Raw genomic sequence first — 18,830 nt, 5'->3', positions numbered from 1 at the left:
TGAAGGGAATCAGATGATAATACAGAAGATGTTGCAAAGTTTGAGGAGGAGGAAGGGAACGAGAATGATGATGAGGAGTGATGCTGTTTCTGTTCTTGTTTCCTCACCCTCATGTTTATTCTAAAATAACTGATTTTGTTGGTCTGTCTACTTCTCTCCATTCCATGAACTTTTTTTTGGATGGATTTGGGCTTCTTTGGTTGAACTTTGTTGGCTTGTATGAACTACTAACTCTGCTATGGTATGAACTGTTTGGCTAATCTCTTTTTGCAGCATAATGCTTGAATGGTGGTTGATGCCATTGTATGGATAAGCACATTAACTTGTGCACATTGCTTTTACTTATGGATACTTTTTAATGATGCCAAAAGGGGGAAGTAGTCTGAAGTTGAAGCCTAAGGTTTAGCTAGTTTAGATTGAGTCAGTTTGAGTCTTTTTATTTCGTATTTTCTATTTTCTGTTTAGGGAACCAGTTGGCCTAACTGACTTGTTCCAAAGAGTCTTGAGTCCTTGAAGTTTTTGACGGTTTTCCTTTTGAGCATGTTCACAGGTTCAGGAACTTCAAAAGTTTGTCATCATCAAAAAGGGGGAATTTGTTGAGTCCCTTAGGTTTTGATTGATAGTTTTGAATGATGACAAACAGCTAAGGGAAACAGGTCCTTGAAAGTGTTCGATACAGTTGGGGGAACCAGCTAACATAGAACACTGTTTCCCCAGACAAGTTATTACTTACATGAGTTTTCTTATTGAACTAACTTGTCTTTATACAGGGAACAGTTATATGATAAAAGTGTTATGTACTGGTAGGGAACCAGTATGTACTGTTTCCATGGTTGCTACGTGGTAAAGCAGTCACATACTCTTTATTGTGCATTAACCATGTTACATGTGCAGTAGTTGAGTTGATTCCAAGACTTGGAGCATAGAAGCCTTTCGAAGATATTTCGAAGAAAGATTGTTTGCTCATAATAGAAGTATTCAAGGAAGATTCAAGTCTTGAAGATTACATGAAGAAAAGACGATTTATGCTTTAATATGTTATCTAGGTTTTCATGTAATATGCTCCGTAGTATGCTTGCATGTTTGGGTTATATAAGTGCTTAAAAGTATATTGAAGTATGATATGAAATCTGGTACAAAGTTGGAACAGGTTTCATAACATGTTTCAATTCAGGGAACCAGGTCGGGGAACCAGGTTCACTGTATTCGAGCTGCCGTTTTGGAAAAAGATTTTACAAAAAGATTTTTTTCGAAAAGATTATTTTGAAAATATTTTGTGCAGCTGGAAATAAGATGAAATATTCTTGGTTACCTAAAAACTAGGAGTATTTATCTTAATTGATTCTATCTTTGTGATTAAATCAAATAAGATAAAAACTTTCCTAAAATTACATTATATCTTATTCTCTAAGATTGTGTGATTTAAGGAAACTAGGTTTTAGGAATCTAAACTTATATAAACTCATCTTATTTCACATATTTCGTGTGCCTCTCCAGAAATTAAAAGAGCAATTATTTGAGAGCATATACTTAAGCACTAATCCCATTCATCAAGTCATATACAAGAGCATTCTAGTACTTAAACTTTTTCTCTTAATTAGCTTCGTAGAAGTGAGATCAAAGGGGAGTTCTTGATTCTTGTATTGAGTCTTAACAAAGGGGTTAAAGGCTGGGTGAGTGTTTGTGAGTTCAAACACATTGGGCTTACGAGTGTAAGTCGAGAGCACACTCGGAGTAGAGTGTGGGTTTGCTGGTTCCCGGAGTAGGGAACAGCAGAGTGTTCTTTGTCTTTGTTTTTCGGAGTAGATCAATAAAGAACTTAGGATAGGAGGACGTAGGCCTGAGTTGGCTGAACCTCGTTAAATTTGTTGTGTCTTTATTGCTTTGTTTCGTTAAATTTGTTGTCTTCTTTATTGCTTATTTATATTCCGCTGCGTACGGGAACCAGCACAACTGGTTCCTCACACATAATCCGAAAAGAAGCAAAATTAGCCAACGATTACTTAACACTCAATTCACCCCCCCCCCTCTTGAGTGCCCATTGAACCTTCACAAATTAATTGTTGATATATGATACATGTTGCAGTTTCTTTTAGCTATCCAAATGCTCAGAGTACCAAAGTCTGCATGATTATCAATTGCATCGGAAACAGAAGGCAGGGAGGAACTTTCAAAAGCAACTCTACTAATGAAATGAAGTAATTCCTACTATTACAAACTTATGTTTATTGAGATTCTTCCTTTTGATTAATTGTGCGGAGTAGTTCACCTACTTTGATGTTGACATGGACTTATTAGTTTCATGTATTATAAATATTGTAGGAGTTCAATTTGCCAAATGATTCATACTTCAGATCAGCTGGTGAATTCAGGTTCATTGGACAGTGATGCTCGTTTTCCTGATGAGGAAGAGGAAGAGGAAGAGGAAGAGGAAGAGAATGAAGAAATGGGAGAGGAGGATGGAGAAATGGGGGATAATGCAGAAGCAATGGTCCCAATCCAATACAAATGGTCTGATGATCCAGCAGAGTATATACATATTGCATATCTGCCTCGAATTTGGTGCTTAGATTTTGCTAATTTTAGAGAAGTCACCGGCTTGGTTGATGAGTTAATAACGCAATCAAATAATCCTCATCTTCAAGCTCCCAATTGGATGTGTGAATTTGAGTCAGAAATCACTGCTGCCAACTACGTACAAGGTGTATGTCAATTGCCACTCGATTTTGCAGAAGCTGTTGAAATGCTGACCCGAGTAACGGTGTTTTATCCTAATGAATACCAACCTGCCCGTCCAGATGAATGAAAGTTGCAAAATTAAAATCAGCTTAATACCAACCTGCCTTTAATTCTTGTTTTGTTTTTCTTTTTAGTGACTATATTCTATGTAAAGAACTCATGCAAATAACCTTAGGCACCTATGATATTGTTCATCTATGCAAATGTCCTGACTTGCTCAATTTTTTTAAATATTGAAGCTCCTTGTGATTGGTAACCTAAATTGAGTGAAGGAAATCATGCTTTGGATGGATTTTTTTAAAGATGTTTTGGGAAGCAGCAAGTTAGGAGGGAAGGTTGAATTATAAGGACTACTTTTGAACAATTAATTTAGAAATTGGAATTATTTGACCCTCTACGGCCCTCTAGTTGTTCTGTTGAGTGGTGGACTTGCTATAATAGGTGATTTTCTTAAGATGCTCATCAAGTATAGAATCGTTAGAAAATAAATAATTAAATACTACTGGACTTTACGAGGATTGTGATTGGCTACATGTAAAGGATGTGCAGAACAAGGAATTAGAAACATGAAGTATGCTACTTTTAAATGAATTGGCTCACATGGTGTTACCATGAAATGTGAACATTGCTGACTTGAGGGGTTGTTTATTGTACTTTCTGTCTTCTGTAATTCAGTGCATTGGCCTTTTGTCTTCCATGTTGTTCTCGTCTGTTAGAGTACCAACCTGAGATCTCTGCTAGCCTCGAAATCTTTGTATCTTGCATCCTGTTATCTACTTGGCTGCTCATTCAATTTAATCAAGTAATCATTCATATATCATATTTCAGGGAATAATTTACAGCTTACTGAACAAAAAGAAGGAAGCTGATTTACAGAAATCTTGTTCCAGAAGAATTCCCACAAAGAGGATTCCTTGAAGATGTTGTAATGGCAGCAAAAACAGAATCGAGAGAACAGCTAGAGAAGGAGTTTAAGTCTCAGTTTTCATATAAGAGATAACTAAGTTTTGAATCTGTGGTAAGATTCTTTAGCTGTGTTATTATATTCATGGCTATGTCATTGACCCTTGTAAGTTGGAATTTGCCCTCTTCATTAAAATCTGTAAATTGACTGTAAGTGAATTCAATGAGAGAGCTGCTGCTTGTGATAAAAATAAATGACTATTTATCATTAAGGCAGCCATGTCATCTGTGGAGATCCTAAGCTTTAGCAGGTAAAGGAAGCCATATAAAACTATGTTGCAGGGTGCATCTTTATTTGCATATCCACTAGACCGCTACCCTGCACCTAAACATGTTGATTTTGTTTCTTCATTACATGAGCAGATGGAAAGGGTTTGTTAGCAGAAAGCTACTCCTTGTGTCCCTTAAAATAAACAATCAAGGGTAACATAGGAAAATTCAAAGTATAGTAACTTAGCTAGAAAGTGGCCTGTGATTTGAGATGGCTTAAAAAGGTTGTGGAAATTTCGCCTTTCATATAGGTACACAGTCTATAAAAAATATTTACTGTCAAGGTCTCATAATTTATGATACCTTTAGCCTGTAATAGATCATCGAGGTAAAGAAAATGATGTCCATGACATTACAATCTAAATTACTTTATTATGAATTTGCTGATTTATTTTACCATTGTTTTCTTGTACAGGTCCCTGGCTGAGTTGATGAACCCCTTTGCTAAGAAGATCCTGTCTTAGGCAATTATGGAGGCTGGAAGCTCTTTATTTTTCGAGAAATGACCTGAAAGTCACCAGGAACCACAAGCTAACCTCACTATCCCTTGCCTACAATGGCATTGTGTGTACATATAATTTTCACTTGGTAAACTGAAAGTGTTGTCTGATCTATTTAGAAGTGTTTGTTAAACATCAAGCTCCTTTTTCTGGCTGATAATCTTGTAGACACTAGCCTGTGCATGGATTCTTGCTGCAAAATGTTAGAAAATTTTGTTTTATTATTCTTGAAAATGATATTTGATGGTTGAAATTGTTTGTTTGTAATTTGGATGATTTATATTTTTTCTCAAAAGATCTTTTTGCTTGGATCTAACATGGTCTATTGTCAGCTCGGGTGTAGTACATAAGAAATGGGCAAGTTTGTGAGACTATCTCTCGCTAATTTATTGTACATGACTATATTATACAAGAAAATCCTTGTATATGACTATTGTACAAGAAAATCTGAGAAGAGTTTATTACCTCAGGATTCAGGACTAAGGACTAACTTGGGATACCTTACAGCAACAAAAACAACATAAGCGTAAAAACCAAAAGAACAGCCTCTGTTGGAACCTTGATAATCCTTATTGCCGCACTTTCAACCTCTATTGGAAATAGGCACCCTTGTTGGGAGGCATTGGTGGACGTAATCGTAGCAACGCCGTCAAACTGGCAAGCTTCGACACTTTGATCATTCATCTGGAAATACATGTTGAAGGCATATGAAATGTTACCATTAGCATCAAGGTCATTGCATGAGGACCCGTAACCGAGGGAAGTGGTTCATATAATTATGATTAATATATCTTGCAAAATCATATGTTGAAATGATCTTACATACATATTACCTTATGCTAACTCCTCCATCATAAAGATGTTTGGTAACATTTTTCTTAACCCATTCTTTAGCATGTTCATTCGGCTAAGCATGTCATTAGGGATGGCAACCATGACTTCAATCCCCGTCCCAGCCAAGGCATTAAGTGTAGAGGAATCAGCGAAGGCATACATTTTTATTTATTTATAATTTTTTAATTTTTTTTTTTTTTTTTTTTTTTTTGTTATTGCACTTTTTTAAACAATTCAAATTGTATATAGTTATATCCATTAAAATTGTATTTTAGATTTATGTTTTTTTTTGTTATATAATATCGTAGTAGAGTAAAACCTTGTAGGAAGAATGAGAAATTCTCAATAAACACTCGTATTCACTATCTAAGAACAACTTTTTCTAGTTACCACTTGTATGTTGCTAGACCGAGATTTATATTATACCAATGTGGCGATTCATTTCCACTTACCAATCTTGTTTTACAACTCTCAAAGGAGAATAAGTACAATGCTTAGAAATTGAAAATCCAACGGTTTTTGTTTTTATTACTACAAAATAGAGTAAAACCCAACCTTTTATTGAAATTACGATGAAATTAAACGTGGCATATTCACTCCTCTAACATCACCTCTTATTATAATTCAGATCTATCGATAGAATATGATGATGGTAAGTTCGGTAATTTGATCAACTATGTGATCGGCTAACCAATTCACCAGTGGATTTTCATAGCTTCTCTATAGTAATACATGCAAACAACTTCCCAATCTAGTAAATTGATTAACTTTCAAAGTAATCGACCACACGGACACATCCACCCTTGTAATCTACTTAGACCTTGTGAGATGTAGAGGTGCCAATTGATCATCTAGTATGACTTAACTTCCAATCTTCCATGTAGACAATGTAGTGTTGAATTCAATTCATGCAATGTTATTAGAATAATTCAAGTCGGGTCAGTTTCGTTAGGGCCGTCACAGAAGCTAATAAAACAAAACTTGAGTTGGCCCTCGGCCCTGCCTTGTTACTTTCTTGATGGCCCAATAAAGCCCACATTCAAATTCTCTCTCCTCTTTATCTTCTCCATTTTGCCAGAAAATCCTGCAAAAACACTGCAACTCTCTGTCTCAATCACAACACTCCTACTTCTTCCATAGGTACTTCCTAATTTTTCTCTCTCAATTGACTGAAAGTTTATTTCTTTGACTTAATAATTGTGTTCCTTTGCTTCATATACTAGTATAATTTTCAACATTTACAATATTGGAATTATGCAATTTTTTCCCTTGAATGCATGTAGTTGAATTTATCACATTTTAATTGCATTTCTATGTATTAATTCTCCTCAAAATTTTATTTCTTAAAGATTTTTATCACTCTTTTTTCGCTGTTTAATTGCTGAATATTATGCTGTATTATTTGGGTAATAAAGGAGGTTTTTGCAACTGGGGATGGGGCCTTTGACCTTAGCCATTGGTAACAAGAACTCTTCAATGGAACAATCAGGTACTATATTATATTTTCAGGGGTTTAATTTTACAATATGTTATAATGTTGTAATATTCTTAAGCTAATTTTGTTAGTAATAAAATATAATCATGATTCTTAAAGGTTTAGTTTAATTAAATGAATATGACCCCAATCAATCAAACAACCCATTTTCAAGATATATATTTATAAGCGAGATTATTCTGCAAAATTTTATTGGGTTTTATGAGAAGAGATAGAGAGTGTGATTTTGTTGCCGGGTTTAAGAAATATAAAAAGGGAGTGTAGTTTTGTTACATAATTTCATATTGGATGAAAAATTTGTTTTGGAGTTCGTTGAGGGTTTGAATTAGTATGCTCCAGGAGTGTAGGTTTTGTTACACAGTCCCATAGCTTGTGCATAATCTGGACCGCCTTTACTGGGATTAATGAAATTTTGTTGACTTGTGTTGATCGCGCACCACCTCAAATTACAATGACCATAGGTGCTGGCACATTAGACTCTTTGAAGTTTCCTAGAATATGTAAAGGACCTTAATATCAAGTGTTGACGTCTGATTGTATGTCAAATATGCTGTATAACTGTACTACATGACACGGAGAAGACAGTTGATGCAGGTGTAGCAAATGCATTGATGAAATTGAGCTTATAGCTTAATTTTCGCAGTCATTAAATGAGGTCTAATGTTGCTACTGAAAGCTGAATTGCTGGGCCTTTAATAAGTGGTCGTTTTCTCGAAGGTCGGGTTGATTGTTTAATGTGTACTTACTTTTCAGTTTCCTCAAATAATTTTGTTTATGCTAAGATCCAATTAGTTTAGCCACATGTTATATGTGGAGTATAAAATTCAGAGTACTATGTCTTATTGGTGTAATGGACCTATAGAACTTACAATAATACATATAAGCCTTTTCATGTTGGAAGTAATCATCTATGGGGAAGTTCGTGCCTTAGTGCAGTGGTCAAGTGTCTACTTGCTATCCGAAAGGTCACGATTTTGATCCCTGGAAGCAAACAGCCTCTTTATGCAAATAAGGGTAAGGTTGCATACATCTGGACCTACCCTAGCGAGAGCCTTGTCCACTGGATACTACCTTTAAGGAATCATCTGTGGGGTGCATATATGTACTGAAAAACTCATTTTTCCTATCATTACTTCTTAATTTTCCTGTCCCAACTACTTTAGCAATGATACATGCATGAGTCTTTGTTATATGCCCATGTCCCTTAGTTAATGAAAAGGAGAAAGGAGACATATCCTAGTACTTTGTATGCTTTTCTTCATGTGTAAATTCATACTAATAAAATGCTTATCTTAACCTCCATTTATTTCAGGCCAAAAGAGAACTGAATGATCCTGAGAATGCTGTTATTGGTGCTTTTGCTGGTAATAACAAATACAATTTGCTTGCTCATTGAGTAACATATAGGCACATGCATAATCCTATTTTTTATCATACGTTTGTTAACGTGGTGTTTCTAGTAATTAGAATAGGCAGTATGGTTCCTGCTGTTTGTGTGGTAATGTGGAGAATGCAGGTCTCTGTAAGATGCTTTTTGTGCTGTTTTGCATCTTTGAGCTTGCTAACTGAGATGAATGATTAGAAACTGAAGCCTGAGATATTTATACCAAAACTTGTTGATTTTTAATCAAACCGATGAGAAACCTTTGTACTAGGATAACGCTTGGAACATCAATTGCATGGCCTGAGTTGGCTATTAAGATGCTGGCTAAGCTTGACTATGCTAATTTCCATGATACTTGTTCATTCCAACATTGTCTAGTTAAATGCTGTACATAACCTTCTAATTTCGTATGATTCTTAATGGAAGAAAATTACTACAGGGGCAAACTTGCTTATAGGAATAAGACTTGCAAATTTTGCCATTAAATTCAAGCAGAACATTTAACATGTCCTCTATTACTATATTATGATAACAGTTATAAATTTCCTTTTCTTGTGAGTTCCAGTATTCGGAGGAACATCTATGTGATATTCTGTAAACTTATGAAACTTTAAGAGAATTTGAGGTGTAATTTCTGTACAGATGCAACTGAAGACAGTCTGATTTTATTTCAGACATTTTTGGTGGTTACCTTGGCCTTTTGTAATAAACAGTAAGAAGTCTTCTTGCATGAGCATGATTTGAAATTGGCATTTTAAAAAGCTATCATTGTCATGTATTGTTATGGGTTTTATATCAGTCTTTATCAAAATTTTCAGGTGCTTTAACTGGTGCTATTACTACCCCTCTTGATGTTATTAAGACTAGGCTAATGACCCAGGTATCGTATTTGTTCTTAATCTGATTTGTATGGCTCTTCAATTTTTGTTTCACATCTTTGCTTGTTGCATGGTCTCTCATAGTAACTCTTGGCATTATAATTTTTCTCCACAGGGATCTGCAAATCAGTACAATGGCATAGTCGATTGTCTCAAGACTATTGTTAGGGAAGAGGGAGCCCCTGCCCTTCTAAAGGTAATAGTGTTAGAAATAGCCCATGACATAATGCTATTTACTTGTTGCAGTTATAAATTTTCAAAGTTTGACAATTCTTATCAGCCTGTTAACCTAACTATACGATTCTAGACATCAAACTAAGACAAATGCAACAGATTTCGTTTCTTAACATCAATATAATATATTATAATGTCTCCAATAATAAGGAAGGTGACCAACCACAATCCATAACTAAAATTAGTTGTTCCTCTTTCAACTTTCATCAGCAACCCAAACAATACTACCTTATAAATACTCATCATAGCTAATTACTATCTCACTACACCATAAGCATCAATTACCAATACAACTTTTCGAAGCGATTTCGTTCTATCCCATTTTTCACAAATCACAATGGCCAAGCAGTTCTTCCTTTTTTCTCTACTCTTTGCTCTGTTTCAGATGAGCTTTGGCAGCTCGGCATTATTACAAACACTTCCTCCAATCCAACCATTGCCAAAGCCGAGCATTCCTCCAATGCCTACTATCCCAACTGTGCCCGAAACAGGATTGCCACCATTGCCAAATCCAAGCGTTCCACCGATGCATCTAACCCTTGCCCGCAGTCCCAGCTGTAACTAATAACCTCCCACAGCCTGCAACATTGCCACCACTTTCAGCTACCAGCCCTCTCCAGCAATGCCTGCAGCGCAAGCTCTTCCACAATCGACAGCATTGCCACCACTCTCAGCTGCTAGTCCTCTCCCAGCAATTGCAAACTACACCAACTCTACACAATCTACTACTACTCTACCAAAGCCAACAAATGTGTCCCATTGCCTGCTACCTTGCCACCATTGCCATCCATGCCTTCTGCACCTAAAATGGCGTTACCTCCTTTACCGGCTATGCCAACCACCATACCTACAATCCCAACCATGGCACCATCTCCATCCCAGTAATGAAAAGCATCGATTACTTCTCTATATAGCATTTACCGTCGTTTACTCCTCACTTGGGTGGGCATCATCATATCTTAGTCTTCTGGTCTTAGGAGACAAAGGTTAATACTTGAAATTATAGCTTACTGTAATTCCTCGTTATTTTGTACTTGTTTATAGGGAATATTTATTTTTATTTATCACATTTTAATGTTATCTATCTTTCCTACGAGTAATTTTTTTTTTTTTTTTTTGTTAATTATTAAATGCGTTGATTTTAATGATGGAAAATCAAAATCTATCAATATGGTATTTTTTTTTTATCTTTATAATAATTTACTTTTTTATTGAAAGCAATAATTTACTTATTTACTTTAAGATCGGATTTTGATACTACGTGGAGTAGGTTGCAGAAAATCTTATTTTATTTTCCATAAATAATTGGATAGATTTTAGGGGAAAAAAATAAACAAGACAGTATATATATTTGGGTTTTCCGTCATTAAAATATCACAAATCTATGAAGCATGGAAAACCTATCATTATTATTCAAAAAAAAATCCACAAGCATTGAAGATCTTGCTGATGAATTATTGATCGAAATATTTGTTCGACTTCCGTGTTGTGAAACTATAATCACAGCGAAATTTCGTATCGAAACGCTGGTTATCTTTGCTATCGAACCCTAAATTTGCGATAGATTTCCTTAATCATAAGAAAAATCTCCCTTTTCCGCTGAAGAAACCTCCATGGACGATTTTGTCGATGCAACTTATAAACAGTGAAGGGAAAGTTCGGACTAATTCCCCATTTCACAAGGTATTCAACTCTCCGAAATTCTCCCTTACTTTTATTCCTTTTCAAGTAAAACTTGCTGCGACGTTCAAGGACTTAATCTTATGCATTGATTCGAATAGTAATGATCAATATTACATTTGTAATCCATTAACAAAGCAATGGGTTGCTCTTCCCCCCTACTCCAGCTCGAGTGTCGTGGACCGACACATCATGGGCTTGTTTAGTGTGTGAAGACCCTTTCTATAATGTCATTGAAAGACGTGTTGATTATAAGTTTAGGGTTATTGTCGTTGTTCGTCCCACGATGGTGATTCCCAAAAATGGGGCATATGATCCATCCTTTACTTTGAACCTCATGGTTTTCTGCTCGGAGAATTGTAGTTGGATAGACATTGATCTTAGGTTAATGCGACCCCCTAACTCTAGGAGCCGCATAGCACCTTTAAAGGGTGTGGTTTGTAAGGGAATGGTTTGTGTTCTCTATAGTGTATATTTCGGGTTGTTTTGATCCATTCAATGTGACTCCTACTTCAAGCCGAGTTGTTGAGGCCAGAACTCTACCAACATGTAATAGTTTAAGGAGAGGAAACCTCTTAGAATGTGGAGGGAGATTGATTTCAATCTATTTAGCTAAATTTGCCATGAATCCTACCGAAGTTTATTATAAGGGCTCATCGGTTTATGTAAAGGGCGACCGTCTAGTAATGACATACAATGAATTGGATCTCAATGGGAATAATAATAGTAATAATGAGGTATGTTGGAAGACCTACAATGTCACGAGCTTTAACCAGGCCAGATCACCTCGTCAAAGTGGCATACGTACTATCCATATACACCCGACTAATAATCGGATGATATATGTCCTAACTGCTGAGAATAAGGTGTTTCTCAGTAATATAGGATCATCTCATCGCTTGAAGAATTTGGGTCAAATTCGGCTAGGACTTCAGGGACGTTTTGAACAGTTCTATTCTTCTACCAGACTTGAGCTCCAGTACTGGCCTACGCCAGTTCCTTGGATAAATCCAGTGCAGTAACTTGCATTATCACTTTATTAGCTATTTGAATAACTATTATTATAGTTTGGTTTGTTGAAGTGTGTTAGTTGCTTTGGATAATTGTTTTAAATTGGGTTTTGGATTGGGCCTTTAAGGTTCCAAGCTGTATTTTTTTTATTAATTTGCATATAATATTTCCGTTACATATTACTTACAACTTTGGAATATTTTAGATCTTCAACTACTATGTAACGGAGGTAGTATATATTTCTCTTGATTTTGAAATTGATTTAACTTTAGGATCTGTTTTAAGTTGTTTGAAAAAAGAGACTTTTAAATTACTCTTGAAATTTGCTATTCAAAGTAGGTGTCCGTACTTTATTTTGGGATTCTCAAGCCTTGACTTTGTAAAAAGCTGCTCCGTATTTTTTCAACAAGAACAACTTATGAATGAAAGGTCATATATATAAGTTACCCATTTGAAGATCTTACTTGGCGATGAACTCATCTACCAAATAAAATAAAGCTATGATCAAAACAGTTTCATTATTTTCAGTTGCTCTATTTGCGTTGTGTTTTGTAGTACGCTCCTTGTCCTATAAAAAGGTGCTCATGTGCAACTTGTCCGTCCAACTCCATTTATGTAATGATGTTTTTTAGTGAAAGTTGTAAAGGCTTGGATGTTAAAAGTCAAATCTATGTTTCTTTTTGTTGATTTAAACTCAAAGTCGGTAGTCGAGATGCTTTAAATAAATAATAAAAATAATTATATCTTAAATTTTTATTTGCTATAATCTCATATTTGAACTTTTATTAGACTAATTATTTTTATTATTTATTTAAACATCTCGACTTTATTAATTTAGATATAAATAATAAATAAAATAAAAGAAAATATATATATATATATATATATATATATATATATATATATATATATATATATATATATATAGGGTTGAGATTCGGTGAGAACCACCCTTTATGTGAGAACTCGTCCCTTATGTGAGAACAAATCTCAACCGTTAGATTGTATTAAATCCAACAACTAAGATTAATGATGTAATGTAACACCCTAGAAATTTCTTTCCTTTAAAATACCTCTTTTACCCTTTTAAAATATGAAGTAGCAAATATAATTACCATTTTATTGTGTACTTGACTTGTTATTAAGCAAAATAAACTTAGAATGAACAAATATAAAAAAAATGAGCAAATATAATTAAAGCTATATTTTTCTATTTTACTGTGTTATTGACTTGTTTTCTGTATTTCTCTGCAGAAATGATTAGCAACAACGAGCAACTTAATAGTGATTCTAATGCCAATGACAATGTGCCAGTTACTCCTACAGTAGTAGTTTCTCCTAAAACAGATTGACACATAGGCTGTCCCACGAATCCGACTCAGCAGCTCAGGAAGTGAAAAACATTACATTATTTTTCAAATTGCCATTATGAGAAACGCAAGTATTTTTCATAATGAGGAACTAGGGCTTTCTCCATTCGTTTTGCATATGTTAATCAATCATTCCAAGATGATTCGCAAATCACAACTCCAGCTCATACCATTCTATGATTCCTACTTCAATATTGTTATCTCTATACATTACATGAAGCGGCAAATTCGACATTACTAAACATTATCCTCTAATTAGTCCAATTATATAGTTATAACAGAGATTAAAACATAAGGAAACACAATTCTCAGATTATTCTATATAAAAATTAAACATTATCCTCATTAACAATTCTCAGATTATTCAAATGAAAATTATCAAATGATTTAAATATTCATACCAATCAAATCAAGCAATTGATGTTTATTATATAGTGTTGTATTTAATATACTACATGTTCAAAATTTACGATTGTTCATATTTTTTTTACTAAATGTTCAAAATTTGTGATGTTCAGATTTTTTTTACTAAATGTTTCAAAATTTGCGATTGTTCAGATTTTTTTTACTAAATGTTCAAAAGTAGAGGCGTAGTGCATTGCGATTGTTCAGATTTTTTTACTAAATGTTCAAAATATGCGATGTTCAGATTTTTTTTACTAAATGTTTAAAATTTGCAATTGTTCAGATTTTTTTTACTAAATGTTTCAAAAGTATAAGTGTGGTGCACCTATTTCTAGGTGCACCATGGTGCACCTTAAAATTTGCGTGAACTAAGCTATTAGTATTTCATTTTACCTATTTGTCAATTTGAGATATCAATTAGTATGCTATGGACCCGCATCTAATAATCAAAATATGTACCCGGTTCAAAACTACGCATGGTTCACTAATAATGCGTTGCGTTGTTGCCTACGTCCACAGGCGGGGAGAGAAGATCCTATAATGTTCTCCTTAGGCCCTGTTCACTTCACATTAAAAAAAAATAATATTCAGAAAATAATTTCAGTTCAGCAAAAATAAGTTTTGTTCACTAAAAATTAGTACCTTTAAGAAGAAAATATAACAGGGAATCAGTAAAAATAATTTCAGTTCAGTAAAAATAATTTAAGTTCAGCAAAAATAATTACAATTCAGTAAAAATAATTTCAGCTTAGCAAAAATAAGGTGAAGTAAAAGGGGCCTTATTTTAAGCTATTTCATAAGTTTTTTTATTTTATTCCCTTTTTTTTTGTGTGTGTGGTGTGTTTTATAAACTCTAACAAGTTCAAATAAGAATTACTTTGAAGCTTATTTTAGCATTTGGTCCATTAGGTCTAACAAAATTATTTTGATCATAAATTGACTTTATTAAGGAAGTGTTATGATCAAATTTTATAATTTTAAACTTATTATGCTCAGATGAATAAAAATCAAGTAAGTAGAATGAGTTTTATTCCAACAAAAAAAAAGCAAATAAAATGAGTTTCAACAAAAGTAATTTTTTTTTTTTTACGAAAAATAAAAGTAATATTTAAATAATAAGACAATTTTAACAAAACTTCATATAACGAAATAAAATTAGAGAGGAGTATGTGACTTGGTCACACAGACCACACGTAATAAATGTTGCAAGTTACTCATGCAAACTCCTTCAACGTCATTTTCGAAAAAAAAACAAAAAAAACAAAAAAACTCCTTGAACATTCTCTTCCCCAATTTTCCCGCGATCTTATATATAGCCCAATTTCACCATTTTTCATTCTCCTTCAAATTCAAACCCACCTTCCACTTCCCTTTCTAATTTTGCAGTGCAAGTTTCTCTCTCCAAGCTCACAAACATGGCGGTTCATCTCTCATTCTCTCTCCAAAAATCCTCATTCATTCTCGTTACTTCTCTGTTTTCGGATCATTCTTACACCTCTTGAGTTCAATTCTCTGCTTCTCCTTTGGTTTCAGGTAGTCGCACAGCTGATGAAGGAAGAGGAATTGGCTCAGGAACAATCTGCTGTTCTGGTAAATTTCTTTTCAAATTGAAATTTCAAACGTCAGTTTCTTAGCTTAATCGTTGATGAAATTTGCTATCGTTTGTTCGATCGATTGAATTTACGTTGATCTTGAGCTTCTGATACTTCATGCTTGAAGCTCTACTTAGTTTAGGTTTTAAAATTTTGTATTATAACAATGTGATCATCAAAATCTATCTTCATCCTTGTGTAAATTCAGTCATCGATTGAATTTCTGTTGTTTTTTGAGCTTCTGATAATTCGTTGCTTGAATTTCTACTTAGCTTATGGTAAATTTTTGAATTACTACAATGTGATCATCAAAATCTATCTTCATCCTTGTGTTAATTGTGTTATCTCATGAATTTCCGTTGATATTGAGTTTCTGGTGATTCGTTGCCTGAATTTCTACTTAGCTTAGGGTTTAATTTTGTATTATTACAACGCACGTGATCATCAAAAGCTATCTTCATCCTTGTGTTAATTGTTTCATCAGCTAATATCACTATTATCGTTGAGTTTGCGAGCTATTGCTTATGCAAAGTATTTCCAGAAATGTCTAAGTACTCGTAAATTCGTAATTGAATGTTAAGTGATAGATTTTTGTGAGAATTAAGTTTAATTTCAGTTGTAATTTGAATTTGTATCAATCATACGGATTCATTGTTCGATAAGCAGTTGTGATGAATATTTGGAGATCGTACTTCGTCATTGTTATATTAGTGGAAGTTGAACTACTGTGTTACAAGTGTTACTTAATTCTGGAGATTTGATTATATATTGATATAATGTGAGCTTAATGTCCCATTTTCAAGCCTCTTTAATTCTATCTTCTGCTGGTTTTACTGTGCTACGAGAAATATATTTTAATTAAGTGATCAATTGACGACCTCAATTAGGTGGACATTTTGGAGGTGTAACCAGTATTTTCTGATTAAAGATACTTGTATTTCAGATTATGAATTTGCTTCATTACATAGGATGCCAATTTCCAGAGAAATCTTTCAATGATAAGAATGTTCCTGCTTTAGGTAATCTTCTGTTGTCTTCATTAATGTGTCTAAAGATGATAACCTGGCACTGTAACATAATGTTTGTTTTGAAAATTCGTGTTAATCATCAGACATGAAGATAAAGATGCTAATGCCAGAGGATGCTGAGACGGCTGAGTCCTGTCGACTGATAGGTTGGACGGAGAAAGGAGAGTACACTCTGATTTTAACATCTAACTTATTTGACTGCTGTGTTTTATTATGAATTGGCTATATTACTACTTGCGTACGGTAGCTAATAAACTTGGTTGTGTTGTATCTCTGCAGGCTTATATGAAGCACTGCAGAAGTACCTAAGGACATTATTGTTCAGCATATGCAAGGCTACTAATGATCTGACAGTTGAGGAAAATGCAAGTAAGATCCTTCGGCAACCCTAAAAAAAGTAACTTACATAGCTGCATTTTCTGGAGTCAATCAGAGTATGAGTCAATTACATTGACATTTACTCATTATAATGCCACCCATAAACATGTTTACATTTCAATTATGGTGTTATGAATTCATTGATGCTACTCATACTAGACTACAATGTCTCGCTATGCAAATTGTTGAGTCCCTTAGGTTTTGATTGATAGTTTTGAATGATGACAAACAGCTAAGGGAAACAGGTCCTTGAAAGTGTTCGATACAGTTGGGGGAACCAGCTAACATAGAACACTGTTTCCCCAGACAAGTTATTACTTACATGAGTTTTCTTATTGAACTAACTTGTCTTTATACAGGGAACAGTTATATGATAAAAGTGTTATGTACTGGTAGGGAACCAGTATGTACTGTTTCCATGGTTGCTACGTGGTAAAGCAGTCACATACTCTTTATTGTGCATTAACCATGTTACATGTGCAGTAGTTGAGTTGATTCCAAGACTTGGAGCATAGAAGCCTTTCGAAGATATTTCGAAGAAAGATTGTTTGCTCATAATAGAAGTATTCAAGGAAGATTCAAGTCTTGAAGATTACATGAAGAAAAGACGATTTATGCTTTAATATGTTATCTAGGTTTTCATGTAATATGCTCCGTAGTATGCTTGCATGTTTGGGTTATATAAGTGCTTAAAAGTATATTGAAGTATGATATGAAATCTGGTACAAAGTTGGAACAGGTTTCATAACATGTTTCAATTCAGGGAACCAGGTCGGGGAACCAGGTTCACTGTATTCGAGCTGCCGTTTTTGGAAAAAGATTTTACAAAAAGATTTTTTTCGAAAAGATTATTTTGAAAATATTTTGTGCAGCTGGAAATAAGATGAAATATTCTTGGTTACCTAAAAACTAGGAGTATTTATCTTAATTGATTCTATCTTTGTGATTAAATCAAATAAGATAAAAACTTTCCTAAAATTACATTATATCTTATTCTCTAAGATTGTGTGATTTAAGGAAACTAGGTTTTAGGAATCTAAACTTATATAAACTCATCTTATTTCACATATTTCGTGTGCCTCTCCAGAAATTAAAAGAGCAATTATTTGAGAGCATATACTTAAGCACTAATCCCATTCATCAAGTCATATACAAGAGCATTCTAGTACTTAAACTTTTTCTCTTAATTAGCTTCGTAGAAGTGAGATCAAAGGGGAGTTCTTGATTCTTGTATTGAGTCTTTAACAAAGGGGTTAAAGGTTGGGTGAGTGTTTGTGAGTTCAAACACATTGGGCTTACGAGTGTAAGTCGAGAGCACACTCGGAGTAGAGTGTGGGGTTTGCTGGTTCCCGGAGTATGGAACAGCAGAGTGTTCTTTGTCTTTGTTTTTCGGAGTAGATCAATAAAGAACTTAGGATAGGAGGACGTAGGCCTGAGTTGGCTGAACCTCGTTAAATTTGTTGTGTTCTTTATTGCTTTGTTTCGTTAAATTTGTTGTCTTCTTTATTGCTTATTTATATTCCGCTGCGTACGGGAACCAGCACAACTGGTTCCTCACACATAATCCGAAAAGAAGCAAAATTAGCCAACGATTACTTAACACTCAATTCACCCCCCCTCTTGAGTGCCATTGAACCTTCAATTGGTATCAGAGCCTAAGCTTCTCGAAAGAGTAACATCTAGAGGAGTTAAGAATGAGTACTCAAGAATTAAGTGCAATCGGTTATGACAACAAGTCACCCAAGTTTAATGGAAATAATTATGCTTGGTGGAAGAACAGGATCCAGAATGTTATCATGGGTATTGATTATGAATGCTGGCTCGTAGTTAAAAATGGTCCTAATATCATTCTCAAGACAGATGTTGAGGGGAACCAGGTTCCCAAGAAAGATAGCGAATTGGTCACTGCTGATTACAAGTTGCTGGAGAAGAATGCTAAGGCAATGTCAATACTACAACAAGCAATAGGTGAGACCGAAACAAATCGTATCTCTGGCTGTAGTAGTGCTAAGGAGATATGGGACACCCTTGAACTTGCGTTTGAGGGAACCAGCGAGGTAAAACGGTCT

General features: G+C 34.5%; 2 long non-coding RNA genes across 4 annotated transcripts; both read left to right on the top strand.

Annotated features, from left to right (window-relative positions):
- The first annotated feature begins 3,612 nt into the window (after positions 1–3,612).
- LOC110700010 lies at positions 3,613–4,706 on the top strand. Its single transcript, XR_002507062.1, has 2 exons — positions 3,613–3,757; positions 4,388–4,706. It is a non-coding gene; the product is annotated as an uncharacterized LOC110700010 (long non-coding RNA).
- A 1,547-nt stretch (positions 4,707–6,253) lies between these two features.
- LOC110700009 lies at positions 6,254–13,298 on the top strand. Of its 3 annotated transcripts, XR_002507060.1 has the most exons (6): positions 6,254–6,446; positions 6,722–6,795; positions 8,114–8,165; positions 9,004–9,065; positions 9,179–9,259; positions 13,243–13,298. It is a non-coding gene; the product is annotated as an uncharacterized LOC110700009 (long non-coding RNA). The 3 variants fall into 3 exon arrangements; XR_002507059.1 differs by lacking the exon at positions 13,243–13,298 and having other exon boundaries at positions 6,261–6,446; positions 9,179–9,364; XR_002507061.1 differs by lacking the exons at positions 6,722–6,795; positions 13,243–13,298 and having other exon boundaries at positions 6,277–6,446; positions 9,179–9,364.
- The last annotated feature ends 5,532 nt before the right edge of the window (positions 13,299–18,830 follow it).

Source organism: Chenopodium quinoa, unplaced genomic scaffold, assembly GCF_001683475.1.
Source record: "Chenopodium quinoa cultivar QQ74 unplaced genomic scaffold, ASM168347v1, whole genome shotgun sequence".
In the NCBI taxonomy this organism is placed as follows: Eukaryota; Viridiplantae; Streptophyta; class Magnoliopsida; order Caryophyllales; family Amaranthaceae; genus Chenopodium; species Chenopodium quinoa.
The sequence above is the reverse complement of the archived record's forward strand: the minus strand, read 5'-3'. Positions and strand labels throughout refer to the sequence as shown.